The sequence below is a fragment of the Paroedura picta genome, chromosome 8, assembly GCF_049243985.1.
Source record: "Paroedura picta isolate Pp20150507F chromosome 8, Ppicta_v3.0, whole genome shotgun sequence".
Taxonomy (NCBI): domain Eukaryota; kingdom Metazoa; phylum Chordata; class Lepidosauria; order Squamata; family Gekkonidae; genus Paroedura; species Paroedura picta.
The window spans coordinates 86,671,440-86,692,814 of NC_135376.1; the positions used below are offsets into that span (position 1 = coordinate 86,671,440).

General features: G+C 42.5%; 2 long non-coding RNA genes across 4 annotated transcripts in view; one reads left to right on the forward strand and one right to left on the reverse strand.

Annotated features, from left to right (window-relative positions):
* Positions 1 to 21,375, forward strand: part of LOC143842688 (uncharacterized) — a 177,989-nt gene that overhangs the window by 97,442 nt on the left and 59,172 nt on the right. For all 3 annotated transcript variants that reach the window (XR_013233289.1, XR_013233291.1, XR_013233290.1), the window contains one exon: positions 3,549 to 3,683. This is a non-coding gene — a long non-coding RNA (uncharacterized LOC143842688). The remainder of the gene's footprint in view (positions 1 to 3,548; positions 3,684 to 21,375) is intronic.
* On the reverse strand, positions 819 to 21,369 carry LOC143842689 (uncharacterized). The gene is made up of 3 exons (XR_013233292.1): positions 21,309 to 21,369; positions 3,482 to 3,666; positions 819 to 1,012 (listed from the first exon to the last, which is right to left on the reverse strand). It is a non-coding gene; the product is annotated as an uncharacterized LOC143842689 (long non-coding RNA).

Sequence of the window (21,375 nt, forward strand, 5' to 3'; positions counted from 1 at the left end):
GCATGGCCGCTGAAACGGCGGCATGGAGAACGTGGAGGAGGAAGAAGCGAAGCAAACCGCTTATTCACGGGACGGAACACAATGGTGGCAAAACCCATAGTATCCGATTATGCATGCAGATACTCCGGAGCCGCTTCTAGTTGTGCCCTGGTCCCGGGAAGCTCCACTTTCTTCCGCATTTCGCTAACGCGGCTTTTTTGGTGGCATATATTGACTCTACACCTGGTTGCCACCTGCAGCGTGCATAATTGGTGATTTTAGCCGCCGCCATTCCACCCCAAATGTGGACCTTCCATTCCGTGCATAATGGGCCCAAGAGATGAAACAGTACTTTTTTTTCTTAACTAGTTGCTATTTAGAGCACTGCAGTAGTCCTGTGAAGTCTGAACATTCACTTCTGTATCCAAATTATCGTCAAGCTCACAAACTATAGCTATCACTGTATGGGAGGGAAAAGGTACAATAATTGAAAGAGATGTATGTGAAAGTGTGGGAAGGTCAAAGGGACACCTGAGGAGAGTTCTAGAGCATTTCCCATCTTTTCCTTCAATATTTTCCTCATTTTTTTCATTATATAGCTTTACATTAATTACAATTACAAAAATACATTACATCAATTTAAAAAGATCTGTTGATTCTATAATTTAATCCAGTAAGAAAAACAAAGAATTGCAATCCATTCTAAATCAGATTAGAAACAAGCAGCAAAAATACTGATACAAATTCAAAAACAGAAATATGTCTTCCAATAAAAGACTATTCAAATAACAATTTTTTTCTGAACTGAATTAATTACCCTTTAATTTAAAGACTGTAGTTGTTAACTCAGGCATATTTGATTCTAGAAAGGATACCATAGGCTTCCAAGTTGAAATAAATGCACCAAAGCTTTGCTCTTTCATTAAAGCTGATAATTCATCCATTTCCATAAATGAGATTAGTTTGAACAGCCAATCTTCGGTTGATGGTATATTTTGGTCTTTCCATCTTTGAGCATAGATTAGTCTAGCAGCTGTAACCATATATAATAACAATCTGGCTAATTTCTGATATTTTGTTTTTACCACATTTAATAAATACATGTAGGGAATTAAAGCAAATCTCCACCTTAATTAGGGCCTCTTGTGGCCCAGTGTGGTAAGGCAGCAGACATGCAGTCTGAAAGCTCTGCCCATGAGGCTGGGAGTTCAATCCCAGCAGCCAGCTCAAGGTTGACTCAGCCTTCCATCCTTCCGAGGTCGGTAAAATGAGTACCCAGCTTGCTGGGGGGTAAACGGTAATGACAGGGGAAGGCACTGGCAAACCACCCCGTATTGAGTCTGCCATGAAAACACTAGAGGGCATCACCCCCAAGGGTCAGACATGACCCAGTGCTTGCACAGGGGATACCTTTACCTTTATCTTTGTACCACCTTAATTATAGATTTTATAATTTTGTATATATTAGACCAGAACCTTTTAGCATATTTGCATGTTCACCAAGTATGGAAATGAGAGCCAACCTTAGACTTACATTTCGAATAATCTGGAGAGGCTGATTTATACATACGTGATAATATATTTGGTGTTAAATACAGTATATACAACATTTTGTAAGAGTTTTCTTTCAACCTAACACTTGAGGAGAACCTAAGTCTTACAACCCAAGTTCTTTCCCATTCTTCAAGATTAATTTTATGTCCTACATTTTTAGCCCAGCTGATAATCACTTCTTTGATCTGTTCAGGTTGAGTGTCATAATCAAATAAGAATTTATACATATATTTAATTAGGTGATCTTTCTTATTACAAAATAAGAGGGGGAGCTCACCACCTCCTTAGGCAGCCTATTCTTCTTTGGGATTGGAATGTAAACTGACCTTTTCCAATCCTGTGGCCACTGTTGAGTTTTCCAAATTTGCTGGCATATTGAGTGTAGCACTTTTACGGCATCGTCTTTTAAGATTTTGAATAGTTCAACTGGAATGCTGTCACCACCACTAGCTTCATTGTTGCTCAGACTTCCTAAGGCCCATTTGACTTCACATTCTAGGATGTCTGGCTCCAGATCAGTAACTACCCCACTGTGGTTATCAGGGATGTTAAGCTCGCTCTTGTATAGTTCTTCTGCATAATTTTGCCACCTTTTAAAAATCTCTTCTGCTTCTGTGAAGTCCCTACCATTTTGGTCCCTTATCATACCCATCTTTGCATGAAACGTTCTCTTCATATCTCCAATTTTCTTGAAAAGATCTCTGGTCCTCCCCATTCTATTGTTTTCTTCTATTTGTTTCACTGTTCATTTAAGAAGGCATCTCTTATCTCTTTCTCTGGAATTCTGCATTCAATTGGGTGCATCTTTTTCTTTCTCCCTTGCCTTTCACTTCCCTTCTTTCCTTAGCTATTTGTAAAGCTTCCTCAGACAGCCATTTTGCTTTCTTGCATTTCTTTTTCTTTGGGATGGTTTTAGTTGCTACCTCTTGTACAATGTTGCGAACCTCCATCCATAGTTCTTCAGGCACTCTGTCTATCAGATCTAATTCCTTAAATCTATTTGTCACCTCTACTGTATATTCGTCGGGGATATGATTTAGTTCATACCTGGAGTGGCCTAGTACTTTTCCCTACTTTCTTCAATTTAAGCCTAAATTTTGCAACAAGAAGCTGATGATCTGAACCACAATCAGCTCCTGGTCTTGTTTTTACTGACTGTATAGAACTTCTCCATTTTTGGCTGCAGAGCACATAATCTGATTTCTGTGTTGACTGTCTGGTGATGTCCGTGTGTCTTGGGTTGTTGGGTTGTTTAAATTATCTAATGTTATCCAATGTTTTTTCTCTGGAGACTGAGTCAATACCTGCTTTTAGGTCAAAAAAGGCAACAAATAATTTACCCCTCTTAAGTTTCATATATTTCTGGCTTTAAAAAGCTAAGATGGTGCAATGATCTAAGGTCCTTTCCTAAACCCTATTTGCTCTGGCCCTAAGATATCATTGTTGGAAGTCCAATTTGTTAGTTTGAAGGCAAGATATTTGGCATAGAGCTTACCTACGGTTGACAATAAACTGATGGGAAGGTCATTACTTGGGAGATTGATTTTCCCTTTTTATATATTGGGGTTATGATAGAATTTAACCACGAGTCTAGGATTTTTCTGTTTGATTGATTTTTGCAAACAAATGTGCAAAGGGCACAGCCCACTAATCTGCATAGCAAATCAGCAAGTCGGGAGGAATCCTATCTGGGCCAGGTGACTTGTGGGATTTTATTGTTTTTATGAGTACAGAGATCTCAGTAGGTTCAACATTTGACCAACAAAGAAATATAAAAGAGTGTAATTGAGAGTTGAGAGTCTGATGATGAAAACAAGGAAAAGTGATCCACCAATTTGGAAGCTGGAATGAGGCTTACAGTTTTACTGAAGTTGTTTCTTAAGGCATTAGTCATAGTTCTCCTGGCAGCATGATGCATGGTCACCACAAAGCAGAACAGTTTACTTACTTGTAGCTCTGGTTCTTTGAGTGGTCATCTTTGGAGTCACATGATCTGCCTTCCTTCCCCACAACAGGAGCTCCTTATTGCCAGCTGCATCATCTTGAGAGGATCTGACTGGGAGGTGCTGCCCTGCTCAATCTGGGCATGTGTGATGGTGGCCATGGAAGCAGGGCAGTTCCATGCCTCCAAATCTGTCCAAAACACAAAGGTTAGTACCAAAACATTCTTAGCTGTAATGGGTTTCAGTCGATCCTTTCTGCATGCTTGAGTTTCCAGTGGCTGGATGGCAAAGATGACCAGTTGTAACCTAAAGGGAAAGGTAAAGGTATCCCCTGTGCAAGCACCGAGTCATGTCTGACCCTTGGGGTGACGCCCTCTAGCGTTTTCATGGCAGACTCAATACGGGGTGGTTTGCCAGTGCCTTCCCCAGTCATTACCGTTTACCCCCCAGCAAGCTGGGTACTCATTTTACCGACCTCGGAAGGATGGAAGGCTGAGTCGACCTTGAGCCGGCTGCTGGGATCGAACTCCCAACCTCATGGGCAAAGCTTTCAGACAGCTGCCTTACCACTCTGCGCCACAAGACTGATCTACTAATCTACAAAGCCACACAATATCTTTCAAAACAACAACAACAACAACAACAACAAAACAATACAACTTAATGTTCAAGGTTTCAAGTTGTCTAGAATTTTTCTTCCGTCTGGATGTGGGGGAAGGTAATGTTTTAGGCCATTTGAGTCTGCCAAATATATCAATTTGTACTGATGTTTACAGGTTCGTGTGCAGCTCTAATGACAGAATGGATTCAGCATTTGCTTTGCCCCCATTATAACCATTTCAGAAACATAATTTCCCTCTAATATGCTAACCTTTTGAGGCAATTGACAGGAGAGAGTGATCTTTCTCCCATAGCCTGTTCATCATGCTCAGAAGATAAACCTTTGCTTAATTTGATTTCAGTGAGACAGCTACTGAACCATTTCCCAAGAAGTACATAACTCAGTGGTGAAGCATCAGTCAAGGCAAATTAGACTGATTGGTGTTGTATGTAGTCATGGAATAGAATGTTTCTTCTTTTTTGGACAAAGCTCTGTTCACTGTTTAGACAGCTGTGTAACATTGCTTCTTCCTATAATCAATAACAGCACATACATTTCTACCATTTATTTTATGCCAACCAGGGACAAGAGGCATTGTGCAGAATATAAAACAGACCCAGTCGTAAACTGATGGGCTTAGAATGTAATTGTGTGATGGCACCAATATAGAGAAAAAAGGGAGGGCTGTTATGATAGCAAACTAAAATAGCAGTGGGCCAGCGCGTATCGGTTTAATAATGCCTGCAGTAGTCAGGAAACACATGAGAGGGAAAAACGCCTAGATGATGTGAAACTGAAAAGGAAGGTAGCATGATAGATTTATGGGTACCATGGGAAAGGCTGTTTCCTGTGCAAGGGGCAGCAGGATGGAGATATAGGATGGAAACTGGCAAGGGAGAGTGCATGTGGTAGAGGGTATATAAATTTGACACCAATAAACAGCACTAGAGAATATTTAGGAAGATGTGAAACCTGGAAAAGGGACAAAAGCTTTGTGGAAAGAGGCTAGTTCTGTCTTTCTGCTCACCAAGCAACCAGCACACAATCTCTGAATGTATGATATCCACATCCCTTGTCCTTTATTTTGTCAGTTCATGCAGCAGCATAGTCTGGAAACCAGATGTCTTTCATTCCCACAATACCCTGCCAATATGTTGTGTAATGTGACACTTCTTTATTACTTACACAAAACAAAACCATTCAGAAAGTCAAATTTATTTTTTATTTATTACTGGGGTCCCAGAAAGGAAAGTCCTACCTCAACACAGACTATATTGAGGTGTGTGGTCTCAGCTATTTGTTCTTTGTATAGAGGGCACATTCCACTTGGACGCAGAGTCCGTCTGCTGCCTTCCATTGGAGAGTCCCACAGCTTGAGGTTTGCAGAGTGGCTTTGTGAACACTTTTATGAAACACTATACGCTGGATTGCCAGGCTAGAAGAGAGGCAGAGTTTGGGAAAGCAGTGTTGCAGTCTCTGTTTGTGTGAGGGTCTAAAACCACCTTCTCAAGACAGCAGTTCACTAGAGTCCCAATGTAGGGCTGCACAGCACTTAATTGTAACTGTTGTTCATCAGTGTCTTGTGTGCAGACACACATTCCCTCCCTCCTGTCCCACTGTTAGCTTTCATGTCCTTTTAGTGTTAAGTAATATGGTTGGATACAGTTCATTGTGCTTGTTGTCCTGGGAACCATTAGGTTCCAAATGCCTCTAGATAGTGAGAGTTTGCAGCAGCTCAACTGGAACTGAGGGACTAGCCCTTAAAGCACGTTATGCGTATGGCTGAAAAATCTGTGCATGTGCAGCTCTGTTGGGGCTGGGATGCCCTACTGTAAAGCTATTGACTTGAATATTTGGCCTGATATCTACAAGCAACTTTCACAAATATTAAGTGCTACTGAAAATCATAAGTCTTGAATTTAAAAAGTTATATGTTTTGGAAGTTTTCTTATTCATCTTTTTTCCATTTGTCCTTAAGCCATTTCTCTTTTCCCTCAGATAAATAAAATAGTTGATTATTTTCTGTAAATATATATTTTTCAAATCTCATTTCCCTCACAAATTATGTGTTCAAAACGATAACAAATAATATTATTTTGATGTATTTACAGTACTGCAGAGAAGAAGGGTTTAATCTCCATTATTTAAAAAGCTTTGTCAATCAATAGAGCCATCTCCTTCACAAAGTGATCTATATAACAATTCAATTCTGTTGATTGTCATCATTTAAATTTACCTAACAAATGATACATCTTTTTGTTGGTTACTGAAGCAATTGCAGATACATATGGAACAATTTTCTTCCAGTGTTTATCTCACAGAATAACAGAACAAAAGTGGGGGAACCCTTTAATTAGACTATAATACAGCATATTTGAGAGAGAATAACCATATTCACAAATACCTTGAATGAGTTTGTCACTCTGGTCTGAGTTCATTTCTACTTTCCTCAAGAAGAAGAAGAAGAAGAAGAAGAAGAAGAAGGGGAGAGGGATGAGGAGGGGAAGGGGAAGAGGAAGGGGGAGGGGGGTTGGTTCTTATGTGCCACTTTTCTCTATCCAAAGGAGTCTTAAAGCGGCTTACACTCGCCTTCCCTTTCCTCTCCCCACAACAGACCAAGGACATGATATTGTGTGTGGTATTTACCGGGTATGCGCTAGTCATTAATACATAATTAATGACTAGCGCATAGCTTTCCACATTTGTTGTTGTTAGGTGCGAAGTTATGTCCGACCCATCGTAACCCCATGGACAATGATCCTCCAGGCCTTCCTGTCCTCTACCATCCCCCGGAGTCTATTTAAGTTTGCACCTACTGCTTCAGTGACTCCATCCAGCCACCACATTCTCTGTCATCCCCTTCTTTTGCCCTCGATCGCTCCCAGCATTAGGCTCTTCTCCAGGGAGTCCTTCCTTCTCATGAGGTGGCCAAAGTATTTGAGTTTCATCTTCAGGATCAGGCCTTCTAAAGAGCAGTCTGGGCTAATCTCCTCTAGGATTGACCGGTTTGTTCACCTTGCAGTCCAAGGGACTCACAAGAGTATTCTCCAGCACCAGAGTTCAAATGTCCTCAATTCTTTGATGCTCGGCCTTCCTTATGGCCCAACTTTCGCAGCCATACATTGCAACTAGGAATACCATAGCCTTGACTAAATGCACTTTGGTTGGCAGGGTGATGTCTCTGCTTTTTAGGAACAAGTATCTTTTTATTTCTTTTCTCATGATGTGCTCCACATACAAGTTAAATAGGCAAGGCTGCAGTATACAGCCTTGCCGAACTCCTTTCTCAATTTTGAACCAAACAGGGATTCCATGTTTAGTTCTCACTTTTGCTTCTTGACCTGCATATAAGTTTCTCAAGAGACAAATAAGATGCTCTGATATTCCCATCTCTTTAAGAACTTGCCACAATTTGTTGTGCTCCACACAATCAAAGGCTTTAGCATAGTCAATGAAGCAGAAGTAGATGTTCTTCTGGAACTCCCTAGCTTTCTCCATGATCCAGCGTATGTTGGCAATTTGATCTCTAGTTCCTCTGCCACTTCGAAATCCTGCCTGTACTTCTGGAAGTTCTCAGTCCATATATTGCTGGAGCCCAGCTTGTAAATGTTTGAGCATAACTTTGGTAGCATAAGAAATGAATGCAATGGTGCGGTAGTTTGAACATTCTTTGGCATTGCCTTTCTTTGGGATTGGAATGTAAACTGACCTTTTCCAATCCTGTGGCCATTATTGAGTTTTCCAAATTTGCTGGCATATTGAGTGTAGCACTTTTACTGCATCGTCTTTTAAGATTTTGAATAGTTCAACTGGAATGCTGTCACCACCACTAGCTTTATTGTTGCTCAGACTTCTTAAGGCCCATTTGACTTCACATTCCAGGATGTCTGGCTCCAGGTCAGTAACTACCCCATTGTGGTTATCAGGGATGTTAAACTCGCTCTTGTATAGTTTGCTTTCCACATAACAATATCTTATTATTGTGTTGTATACATTGAGGCATCGGTAATAGGTGAACCTGTTTGGCAAAGTAGTTGGATGTGATTTGGAAATCAGGTTATTGCACAGGATCCTCCTGGCTCATTGCATGTCTTAGTTCCAAGCACTAGAAATATATGGAAATCGTACTATTATCCAGAAAACGGAATTAGATACACAGTTTTATTGAGATTTTGGTTGAAGCACATTGTACAGTTCATACAGAGTAAGCACTCAAGGAGATACCCATTTACTACCTACCCATTTTCTTCCTGCCTATTCTTTTGTAAAGCAATATTTTAAATGTTCGGGGGCAAGTAGTGGAGCAAATATCACAGTGTGCGGGTTTGCTAATTACTCGCTTCTGAATATGCATTGTTTCACATCTTCTTACAGAAGTTCTTTCTAACTGGGTCTTTGAAGACCTTTTTGATGAGGTCAAAAGTCATGCTGTTTTGAATGAAAGGCAATGGCAGTCTTCTAGAATAATAAAAAAAGCCCACAATTAAAGTGGGATGAAAAAAAGACATTTAAAACAGGAATGTCAAACATGTCAAGTGCCATTAAAAAGAAAGCCAGTGTTGCATTTTCTTGAGAGAAAACCGATCTGATGTTTAACAATGAAACTCCCAGGTCAATATTAATGCTGAATAATCTCCCACTGACTTCAGTTCAGTCTGAATTTGGGCTTCGTGGCCTTCTAACAAGCGAGTGGAAGTGAAACTCCAGAAATCTTTCTCCAGTTCTTTGCTCAGTCCACTTGGGACTCAATAGACCATGTCCATTGGCACTTAATTTAATGAGCAGCTGAATGTTCACACATCTCCATAGACAATGAATTCAACATTATAACCCTCTTCTTAACAGAAAGGAATAAAAGGAGAGCAAGCCACAGCAGAGAGGAGATGAAATACCAGAGCTGAAAAATGCCAAAAAGTCTCTCTTTAAAATCTCCAGCCGAGGGAAAGAAAATGGCTGGCAAATTTAGAACTTCCGCTGCAGCTGTTCAAGGCATTAAAGTTACAGCATGGGTCAATTTTTGAATTGAACAATATATTACCTCTCTGAAAAGCTGGGGGTCAAACATGATGTCTGAATCATGCTGAGATGGGCTGTAAAGCACCCAGGTGAAGACTATGACTAGACTCTGTTAGATTCTTCTCTTGCCAGGTATGGATGACTACAATTATTTGATTCTTTGTGATGGGATTCTTAGGTCAAAGAAACTTTCTTTTCTGTCTTGGTCTCTTGAATTTTTTTGGGGGGAAATCTTTATATCAAATAGATACATATTCGGTGACAAGCTGGTGATTTTTAGATTCCATTAAATACATTTTTTTTAAGTTACTAAAATATATCAGTGGTTCTCTTCATGTTCTCATGAAAGTATGAAGTTGCCTCTGTCGGACCCTTGATGCAAGTTTGTCAAGTGCTGCTTCATATAATGGATGACTACTCTAAGGTCTCAGGCTGTTTCCCAGCACTTGTGCCCATGGTCTTCTTAACTGGAGATGCTGGGGACTGAATTCGGGATGGTATGCATGCACAGCATGTGCTCAAGAACTAAGTGACAAGTTATCTCTTTTATTCTGTAGAACAACTGGCCATCCATGTCTATAGCAACTAACAAAATACAAACAGAACGGCTTTCTTATCCAGCACTTCATTATCCAGAATGCTCAGTTAACTGGCATCACTGAGAAGGCACAGTCCTCCCTGTCAACCATTGTATCTTCATGCACATGCAAGCCCTACTCCTGCTTCTCCAGCTGGTCAGCTTGGTTCCTCCAGACATTGCTTCTGACAATTGGTACTGTCAGGTGAAGTCATCCTTGGATTCCTACTTACCCCTAAGCTAGGCTTTGGCTTTTGGGAGTCAGTTGTGTCAGAGGGCTCTAGGGCACCTAGTCTGCCCATCTTTCTGCTGCGCAGGTCATCTCCATGGTTCAAGGAGAAGAGATGGCTTTTTATGCCTACTTTTTTACTACCCAAAGGAGTCATAGACCATTTCTGCACTGGAGGTTTTGTGCTGGACTCCAGGCTGGAATTTGAGCTGAGGCAGGTAGCCACGCCTCTTCCTGCTTGCACACAGGGCAGCATTTGGCCCAGTGCACCTTGTCAGCCCCAGATTTATGCTCCTGCACAGGAGCCAGGGCAGCAAAGTTCCCAGTATGGAAACGGTCAAAGTGAATTAGAATGGCCTTTCCTTCCTTTCTATACATCAAACACCCTGTAAAGTAGGTGAACTCAGAGAACTGTAACTGGCCTAAGGTCATCAAGGAAGATTCATGTGGAGGAGGAGTGGGAAATTAAACCCAATTCTCCAGATTAGAGGCCACGGCTCTTAACTACTACATCAATCTGGCTCTCTAGGCCATGTGGGTTGTTGCCATGCCATTCCCAAGTGGGATTAGCTAGTGGTAGTTTCCTCTAGGTAGGTGGCGGGACAGAGCAATAAGTTTTAGTGTTAGCCAGGGATCTTCAATCCCCTGTGAGTGCTGGATAAATGAAGCTTTAACTGTACATTATTCCTGGCATTAAAAATGAGCTTGACGTTATTACATGTACTTCCCTTGAACATATATACAATATCACCTGATCATTTTGACAGAGACTCATTATAGTATGACTAATTGTTCTTAATATTGTTTGAAGTCCCAGTGGTACTGCAGAGGTACTTATAAATGACTTCCATTTGTACATGGACAGATGTTCATAGGAATGCCTAAATTACAGTTCTGGTAGAAAAAAGCAAGTAATTAAAGGGAGCGTCTGCAGTGCAACCAGTAATATCATGCTCCATACTGTTGGAGCATCAGTGTTCTCAGCCCTGCTGTGTTCCCTATTAATCTTTAATGGGAAAGCAGCAGGGCTCAGCCTATCTGCTTTCCAGGGATGCAGGATGGCAGGGGAAGCTAAACGGTGATTGTTAAGAAATTATTTCTTTTCTCAGCCCAAATCCTGCTTAATGGCTGCTAAAAATTTGTATCAAAATGCAAGTTGGCTGCAAGGTATACATTGACACCCCAAACAGTCTCACAGTTTGATTGTGAAAAGGAAGGCTGTTTAGAGGTAGCAAATATTCATGCGTGGATTTTTAGTGTTTTTTCTCTTGTGTGCTCTTGGAGGGGGGCGGTGGAATCCTTCCGTAAATGTATCATTATATTGCATTAGATGAATAGTCCATAGCATTCTGTCCATCAGCAAAAACCAGAGACTTCTGGAAGATGCAGGCATGCTTAAACTTCAGTGCCACTATTACAGAAAGGTTACATACTGAGAGCTGCCTATAGCTCTGTTTCTATGTCTTTGAGAGTGTTTCTGCATTAGGAGAGATACCTTGTTTTAGCCTTGCTTTGGATTTCCTTTGGCTGCTGAGGGTCAACTCTAGCATTTCAGCATTTGGGCTTCCCTCTCCTTATTTTCCAGGCTTAAATTCTCAACATGCTTTCAGCACTGAGTCCGATGGAGGCCGCCTCCCATCAGGCTTAATGTCCCGAAGCTGGCCTCCTATCTGCTGGCTGCCACCTTTAAGCAGCCAAGATGGGCAGGGATCCAGGGGACAGTGGTTGCCCTCACCTCCTCTGGCAGCTTGTACACTTCGGTTAAAGAGACCCACCAGAAACCATCAAGCATCACCGCCAAAGATGGCCAAGGGGCCTCCAGTTCCCTATCTGTATCAACCGTGGTGAGAAGGTTGCGGCAGAAGGACAAGTCTTTATCCGCAAAAAAGCTCAGTAATGCTTCACAGCTAAGGTCCAGTTTACTAACATTTTGGTGCCTCTCATCGAGAGTTGTAAGGGTCTGAACTACCCTAAACAATTGTGCCAGGTGAGAGCTCACAGATGCAATTTCTGTGGCAAAAAAATCTCATTTTTCCACTTTCACTGCCATCTCATATGACCTCATAAGCGTGTGATAAGGTGTTCTTGCCTCTTTGTCATGTGTTCTCCGCCACACTTGCTCTAGTTGTCTTACTTCCCTCTCCCTCTCCTGAAGCTCCTGAAGGGCGGAGAGGACATCTAGGAATGATTTCTTGTATGGCTTTCAACAGGCAGGACTGCCAGACTCCCCCAGGGCTGTCAATGAGTCACCAGGAGGCATTGGGTCCCGCAGGGCATTCTGGAATCCAGTAGGATCCATACGTCTCTGTGGGCAGTCTAAAATACACCCCTCACTCAAATAGGGAAGGGTTAGCAACTTGAGCTGAGCCTGCAGAGCATAGTAGTCTGACCACGGAATGACTGATGTCACTACCAGATCCACCTCTACCCCGGCACCAAAGATCAAATCAAGGGTGAGGCCATCCTAATGGGACAGGCAACAACTTTTTGAACTGTAGTTATAGAATGGCTGAATAGGTAAGCGGTTTTCACACTCCAGGGAGCAATTTCTACATTGACTTGTCTTTTGAGGAATGCATGCATCTCTGTGTTGCAGAGGATAAGAAACAAGCAGAGAAACACACAGCCAGAGCACTATCAAGATTTCACCAGCATCTCATGTGCGTTCGGTGTGCGTCCAGCCTCCAGAGTGCCTGCTATACCCTTAAGATTACGCATTTTGGTGGAAATTGGTAGCAATGGATAAATAGTTTTAAAGGGAACCTCACCTGTGATTTTAGGTCTCCCCATTTCACTGCCACTGATAAGCTTCTAAGAAGCCCCAAACTTCATTATCCCTGGGGTTGTCCAAGGTATTTTGTTACTCCAAATATGAGATGTCCTTCCCTTCCTCCCATGCCCTCAGTGGCTGGAAGTGAGCTGAACACTGTCCTTGTCAAGGAGCAAGCTGAGCCACAGCCTATAAGAATTTCTGGGTGCTGATTTAGACCCAGCAGGTAGTGATGATGGGCATAGCCTATCCTTCTACATCTTCCCAGGCAGGCAAAATCGGGGAGCAATCTGACCCCATCACCTGAGCAGTGCCTTGGTAGTCTCCTCATTATGCTGTCTCGAGCAGTTGCTTGGGTGGAGAATGGCCCTGCCTGCAGCACAACTTTCACTTTCGCCACTGAGCTACATAGATGCAGCTGAAGAAGAAGAGTTGGCTTTTATGCCTCACTTTTCACTGCCTGAAGGAGTCTCAAAGAAGCTCACAATCGCCTTCCCTTCCTCTCCTCACAACAGACACCCTGTGAGGTAGGTGGGTCTGAGAGAGCTCTGACAGAACTTCTTGATGAGAACAGCTCTAAGAGAACTGTAATTAGCTCAAGGTCACCCAGCTGGCTGCATGTGGGGGAGCGAGTGGGGAATCAAACCCGGCTGGCTCTCCTGATTAGAGGCCGCCACTCTTAACCACTATAACCAAGCTGGCTTGGTGATCAGATGCTTTCAACTAATGAACATCAGGAGTTTTTCTGTGATTAAAAATAGTCAATTTTCTAGGATTTGATGGCAGATGGTACTGCATAGTGGGGAGCTCCCCATCAATAAAATTATTATGACCGTCTGTCCAATATATATATATATTTATCCTGTTGCCTTCTCATAAACAATATAGTGGTTTCTGATGTAAAAATATATTCATGGGAAGCCCTTGGAACATTGCTGAGCAAACTGCTGTGTTTGCCTTGGGAAGAGGGATCAATTTTTTTATGACGGTGATTTTCTACAATGGAGAAAAAAAAATTACCTTTATCTTGATATGCCTCAAAGGAGAAACAAAACCCAGAATTATCATGGAGGATTACTGCTTTGGTTTTCATTTGCACACCTGGGTAGAGTTTTTTTTAAAAAACCCTTTCTAGTTATTCTAATCCTACCTCTGATAATTTGAAGATTCTTTTCTTGTGGTAGGGTATGTTGGCTCCACAACTTGGGGACATGCCAGAGCTTGGCTATAAAGCTAAAAATTCTCAAGTTCAGCCTCTGGTATTTCCATATATTTCAAAACTTAGGTAACAACTTGGAAGGGGGAGGGGGAGCAAACCAGTGTGCTGAAATGGGGGGAAGTGAACCAGCAAGGTGAAATCTCTTGCAGATGTTTTGAGCTGACAGTGGGTTACACACACCTCAGCTGTCAGCTTGCAGGCATTTCAGCATGCTGGTTTGCTTCCCTCCTTTTGAAGAGGGGGTGGAAGTGAACTGACATGCTGAAATCTCTTGCAGCCATTTATGGCTGACAGTGGACAGACACAATGACCCCACTGTCAGCTCAAAATGGCTGCAAGCCATTTCAGTGATTGATTTCAGTTCTCCCTGCTTGGAAGTGGGAATAAACAAAGTTAACCTGTGAAAGGGCTTGCAGCATTTCAGCCTTACAATGGGGTGTGTGAGCCCTTCCATTGTCAGCCTGAAATGGCTGGCAGGGTTGATAGCCAGTTTAGCAACTGGTTTTATTCCTGCACATCAAAATGGGGAGGAGCAAAACAAGTGTCTTAAATGGATCAGAGTCATTTAAAACTAACAGCTGAGGGGTGGAACGTTAGGTTTAAATGGACCAAACCCAGACCCCAGCCAAACTAAATAATCCGGGAAATGTTCGAGGGGGGCACCTCTTCTGAATCTGGGTTTGGGGGTGCATGAAAAAAAAGTGCTGCTTTGGAGAAAAGCTCTATCCCAAGCTCTATCCCGTTCCAGGAACACCTTCTCCATTAGATTATTCATTGCTCTTACTGTTGCCATCTCAGAAAGTAAAGTCCAAGACTCATAACCTCACATCCCTCATCTCGCCATTTGGAACTACCTCCCCAGTTGGTTCCAACAGATTTGTATTGAATGTTGTCCCCCTTGCCATGCCAAGACCTACAGTTTTCTACTATGACCAAGACTGGGATCCATATGGTGTGGAACAGAACTCTACTGCATGGATGATATGGATCTTCTACAACAGCCCCATGAAGAGCTGAACACTCTAGGATACTTGGATTGCGAACACTCTAGTAGATTGGATTGTGACCACAACCACTCTGTTCATGAAGACAGGGAGCCAAAATGCCAGTAAGCCTTCACATGAAGACATCATGTCAGAGCCATCCATATTCATGCAGAGTATGGTTGGGAAGCATAGCTGTGTACATGCCCATCTGGGGACCCTCTCCTTCCCACTTCCTTCAGGTCCGTCATTGGTCGATTGGGGGGCGGGGGAGGTAGACATGACCATATATGGTCATATCAGCCAATAAATGTTTAGCAAATTAAAAATAAAAATAATTAACTCCCACTTCCTGAGCTGTCGTGAAACCCCAGGGTTTCACAAAACCCTGGTTGAGAAAGCCTGGTATACAGCAACAAGCTTCAGTTGCATGTATAATAGTTATAAATCATATACTGAGGAGCCCACACTCATCCAAGATACAGTACAGTATGTTTATTCGGTCGATTGATCCATATAAATAATGCATCAATAGAAACTGCAAACAATTATAAAAGTGAATCGATATGTGTAGTGAAAAAATACAAAAGTATTCCTACATAAAAATATTAAGATAATAAAACAATGTTAAAAACAATGTATTGATGGAAACAAATGATATGTTATTGTAGGTGGTGGTGGTGGTGGGGGGGGAAGGGTTATAACATGTAAAGAAGAAGGGGGAAGAAACCTCAAGGAACTTAACTGCAGCTCATCTGAGATAGTAACTATGAACTGCCATTCTGTCCTTGGACACTGCTCAATGTGTACGCCAGAAATAAACTGAAATCCCTTCATTTTGGGTTTACACAGGTGACCAGCCGATGAGCAACAATTACAGTCAAGGGGCACCCTGTTTATCTACTGACTACACTTTAAAATGCAGTCATTAAAAACTTGCGTTGGCTCAATGAGAGTGTGTGTATTCAGCTGGAGCTCAGCGGCTGAGTGTTAGCCATGACCTTTAACATATTTTCTCCTCGGGAGATAACCAAGGGTTTTATAGAAGAAAAAGGCACTCCCATTAAAATACTTTATGATCCGCACTGGGCTTCTGACCTTGTGTTTTTGGCAGCTGTTTCCACAAATCTTAACATCCGAAATCTCAAGCTGCAGAATAAAGTTTAATTGGTGTTTAATTTTAATAGATTTGAAACCTGATTTCACCTTTTGTGGAACAGCTTTGAATAATTATGATCATTACCAGGGCTTGCACAAAAACACCTGAAGGATGCTGTGTTACATTTTCTATACCGACCACAATACTAATTGGCTGCCAGGGGCTTCCAAATTGGAAACTTTAACTCTGGCTCAGGAAAGCACGTCACACCTCAGTTAATTTCCCTTGAAATCCCTTTGATGGCCCCTAAGTATGTACCTTAAACACATATTTAAGTGCCTTTTATTTTCAGAATATACCAGTGAATCATGCCATTACTGCTTAGAACTATTGCCTTACAATGCTAATGGGGAAATGGACAGAAAGTTTATTTCTTGGACCATGGCTGAATGTGTAAAGAAAATAACCAAAAAGGGAAACAAAACCCGAGCATGACAAGTCAAGTTAGGAAACTAAAGATTGAGTTGCAAAAGTTTTATTTGTTTATAAGGCTTTACCTTGGCCATGATTGCTGTCAGGGTCCTGCAAGTCAGGTGGGAACTTCATGTCCCATAGTTCCTGGGGCGGCATTGGGCTGGGGAGGGCTGCTCCCTTCGCCTTTATATCCTCCTCCCTTTGCCTTTATATCCAACTAGCAGTAGAGCCCACTGTCAAAAAAAATACAGCGGGCCCTAGGGGAGGGTTTGCTTCCCCTCCCCCCATGTAGCAAAACGCTCCCCAGACCCCGGGGCTAGGGGAGCATTTTTAGGCAGTGTGGAAGTTTTAAAACAGCTCCGGGAGCCGCGGATCGCCTTCCCCGGGGCTTGGGGAGCGTTTTAAGGTGGTGTGGAGGTTTTAAAATGCTCCCCAAGCCCCGGGGAAGGTGATCCGTGGCTCCTGGAGCTGCGGATCGCCTTCCCCGGGGCTTGGGGAGCATTTTAAGGCAGCGTGCGAGGTCGGGAAACACTCCCCAGGCCCTGGGGAGGGCACTGGGTGGCTCAGCGAGCCAGGGAGTCGTTATCGGGGCGGGGGCCAGGGAGCCTACGTTCGCTCTCGGCGGCCAGCAAAGTAATGGCCACCATGGAGTGAAGGAAAGCTCTGGTGGGGGGCATCACGCCTCCCGATTGGGCCCTCCGCTTGTCAGTCCAGGGGAAGGGGCCTATCGGCACCCTTCCTCATCCCGGACAGGGCCCGCCTTCGGGGCCCTTACTCCTTTATTTAGTCCACGGTGCCATGGTGCCGTGGCGCGGTTTAAAGATGGGTGGGAGGATTGAGTTTCTTTCCCCCTTCCCCGTCTTGAGGTTTCCCACCTGCCCTCCCGGTTATATGGTTTTTAGGTAACTAATATATATAAGATGATTTTAAAATGGTAGTAAGAATTGTTTGTATTGTTTCAAAAGAGAGAATTGTTATATCTTTTTAAAAAGTTATTGCTCACAACTTGTGGATATTTGCATGAGGAGGATCCATTTGTGAGCAGACCAAGCCTGCGTGCTGGCCTGCTCTAGAAAAGGGGGCCTCCTTATGAGACTGCGTGTAAGCAGAGCTGGGTGGTCTCCACTCAGCGGGGAGGGGGCCTTGATGGCAGAGCTGCACTGCCAGGTGGCAAGGGAACCCAACAGAGGTTCATGCTTCAATGGGATCTCAAAAATATTGCCATCTCCCTGGTAACCAGCAGGACATTGCGGGCACAGGGAGCCTAGCGGGGTGCAAGATGTATCTGGGCATGCCTACGGTGTGTCATTTGTACCTTGTGGCCAGCTGGCCACTAGAAGTTTGAATCTTTTCCCCATGCTGTTCAACACTCTGAATTAATAAAGTTGTGGCCATTTTGATGCCAATAAAAGTTGTGTCAGGATCTTGGAAATTCGTTCCCTGCAAAGCAATACAAATATCTGTTCGACATAATATATTTCTGGTAAGGGCTTGGAGGAGGAGCTGGTCTCATGGCTTAAGTGCCATTCAATGCTTAACACCCACTCAGGGCCACTGTCCCACTTCTGAGTGCCTCCTCCTCTAACCAGCTTGCCTGTCTGTCCAGCGGCCAGCCAATAGCCTTCTGTCCCCCACCCCTGACCACCCCCTCCTCCTTCCACTTCCCTCTGAGACTTGGAGGCTGTAGATCCCTGCTGCTTGAGAGCTGCCCCCTGCTGGTGAGTTCCCTAACAGCTCCCTCCAGCCTTTCCAGGTGCTGGGGGTGGGGGAGGAAGAAGCCATTCACAGAGTTCTTACTCACACACAAACACACACACACACACCAATCTTTCACAATATTTCACAAGATTTTCAGCTCCCTAGTAGACATTTAGATTTAGGTAAACATGCTGAGATGGTGTGAGATATTTGTGTACAATAATGATACAATACATGGTAGTATTCAAACATGATATGGAGCTGACAGGGAGACAGCTGACTCTTTGACAGGGAGCTGGATCCAAAGTTTGTTTTCCTCTAATTAGAGGTGGTTGTGTTGGTGGAATGGAACTTACCTGCACTCTGTGATTCAGGGCAACTGCAGTGTTGCTCCTGAGAGGCAGGACACCCTTCAGGAATACTTCTGGGGAGGGAACTGGGGTTCTGCAGTAGGAATCCCCAAATGCCCCCCCCCCCATTGGCAGAAAATCATCTTTGGATCCTACCTATGTTTGTGTTTAAAGTGTATAGATCAACGTGAGCAAGAGAGATTTTACTGGTGCCCTTTGAACTGAGAAAGGCATTTGACTGTGGTGATACATGGTCCTTGAAATGCTTCTGCTACTGGGGACCATCAACAAAGCACTATTCAGTGGACCATCCTGTCAAGGATATCTATTCTCTGTCAAGGGCATGTTTATCTCTTTATCAGTCACTAATTATTGATGCACCTTTAAAATAGCTGTATATAGCCCATGTGAACAGTGTCTTTCTCCAGCATAAGGTCTGTGCCAGCATGACAAAAAGAAATACAATGACAGTTTCCCTAGCATGGGAGTGCTATGATAGGTAAATCTGCATCTGTTGAATTTAGCCCTTTTAAAAGTTGCGATGGCTTTGTTGCAGAAGAGGACTATGGCAACTTACATTTGCAGATCTCACTTATTGATTTGAACAGGCTTCTTGACAACCAGATGTATCAATTTCTTTAAGTAAGCTTAGAATTGTGGACAGTGCATAATTTCACAGAAAGGCAGGCTATATATATTGACACAATGGTACTTTTTCTGTTGATAATATTTCCTGGGCTTTTAAGGTATAAAGATTATACTTTGCTCTATTTCTAGATGAATTTGTGGCTAGTTAAAATTGATTGTATTTGTTAAAAGATGATTCATCTACAATTACTTCCAGCAATTTTTGCTTAAATTATCTCAACTTCTGTGGGCAAAACTTTTGAGTCTTCCTTTGTATACAGAGCACGGGTGAGGGGAAAAATATATAGAGAGATGTCTAAGGATATAAGAGCTATCCTCTATTATGACCAGTATCTGTCTTAATGTAACAGTGTTGACACCCAGACAAATTCTTGATCAATGCAGTCTGAGAATATCACAGCAGCTATTCAAGAATTACAGATAATACTACTGATAGTAAGTTAACTCAGGGACAGGTTTAAATGCACATCAAGAAAGTAATGAAACCAAGAAGAGATAAATGAGAGCTCAGAAACATATCTCTAGTATCATAAGCAATACGCTCTAAATAGTCATTTTCAAACTCTTGCCTGAAACATTTTCCAATCATAAGTAACAGAAAAGTTTGTTTTTTTTTCTTTCAGAAAGAAAGAGGACTACAGAACAAATTCTGGATTGTTCCAGAATTGTTCGGTCACTTCCTAATATATTGAATGAGCTCTCCAATTCCTGAAATCTGTATTTTAGATTTTAAAAATCCAGTTTCTTCATTAGAAAAAAACACACAACTGATTGCAGTTTGTTTGTGAGAGAGACCTGATGGGTGTTGAGTGTCTCCATAAGGTGTTTTTCAAGCTTCTAGCAGAATTTCAGAAGCTCTTATGGAAGATGTATTTCTTTTTGGATAAACATTTGTACTACTAATTTTCTAAGGATGTAATGCTGCTCACTTTTGACTCACATTGGTTTCTGCAGGGGAAATAAGCCTGTGCATAAAATTATTTTTAAACATTTTTATGCCGCCTTTCTACCCAATCAGAGTCTCCAAGGTGGCACACATGAAAACTTTTGAGCAATTAACGACTTTTAAAATCAAATCATAATTAAATAAAAGCACAAACAAACAATAGCAGAAGCAGGGAGGAGGGCCACTAACAAAGGGAGGGGGCACACCAACAAAGGCAGAAAACAACCTCTTCCCCTTCTGGAGAAAGACACCAATAGAGGGAGATAGAAATAGCTCCCTATGCAGAGAGTTTGAAAATTTTAGTCCCATGGCTGAGAAAATCCTCTCTCAAGTTGTCACCCATATAGCCACAGATGACAGTGGCAATGAAGTTGGGTCTGTAAGGGTGACTGGGGTAAATGGATAGGTTCATATGGGAGAAGACATACTTTAAGGTATATTGGCCCCAAGCTACACAGGACTTTAAAGATCAATACCAGTTCCTTGAATCGCACACGAAAGCCAATTGGAAACCAGCATAGATGGAACAAAAGTGGAATAATATAGTCTCTACAAACCATCCCAGTCTACATTCTGGCCAAAGCATTCTGTACAAGCTGCAGCTTCCAGACAAACTTCAAGGGCAGCTCCATGTATAATACATGGCAGTAAACTAACCTGGATATTATCAAGGTATATGCCACAGTGGTACAATCTATTCTACCCAGGTAAAGATATACACTGGGGATCTGTGTGGTATAGAGCTTAAGGACATTGGACTAGGATCTGAGATATGTGGATTTGAACCCCCAACTTATGCCATGGAAGCTGGCTAGTTAACCTTTCAGACTCCCTCAGCCTAACTCACCTCGTTGGGTTGTTGTGAGGATAAAATGGAGAAGAGGGTCCACATTGGGAAAGATGGATGATAAATGAATTAAATAGAAGGATCAGATCAAGGACAGCCAAGCTTCAAATATGCTTTTTTATGAACAGGGGATAACCTATTTCCTGGGTCATACCTTCCCCCCCACTCCGCCCCCCACTATCACCTCCATTCTGTCAGGATTAAAATTTATCTTGTTTGCCCTCACCCATTCCAAAACTGCCTCCAGGCACCTGTTTCCCTGTGATCTACTGGTAGCATGTGACAGAAAGTGCCATCTTCATATTGGTGGAAACTTGACCTCAAGATAATAATTAGTATCTTTCTCTCTTTCCAAAAGAAAGTGAGAAATTGTACCTGGTGATGTAAATGTCTTTTCATCTTTCCTTTTGCCCATGCGTATAAATAAACATGCTGGGTTTTC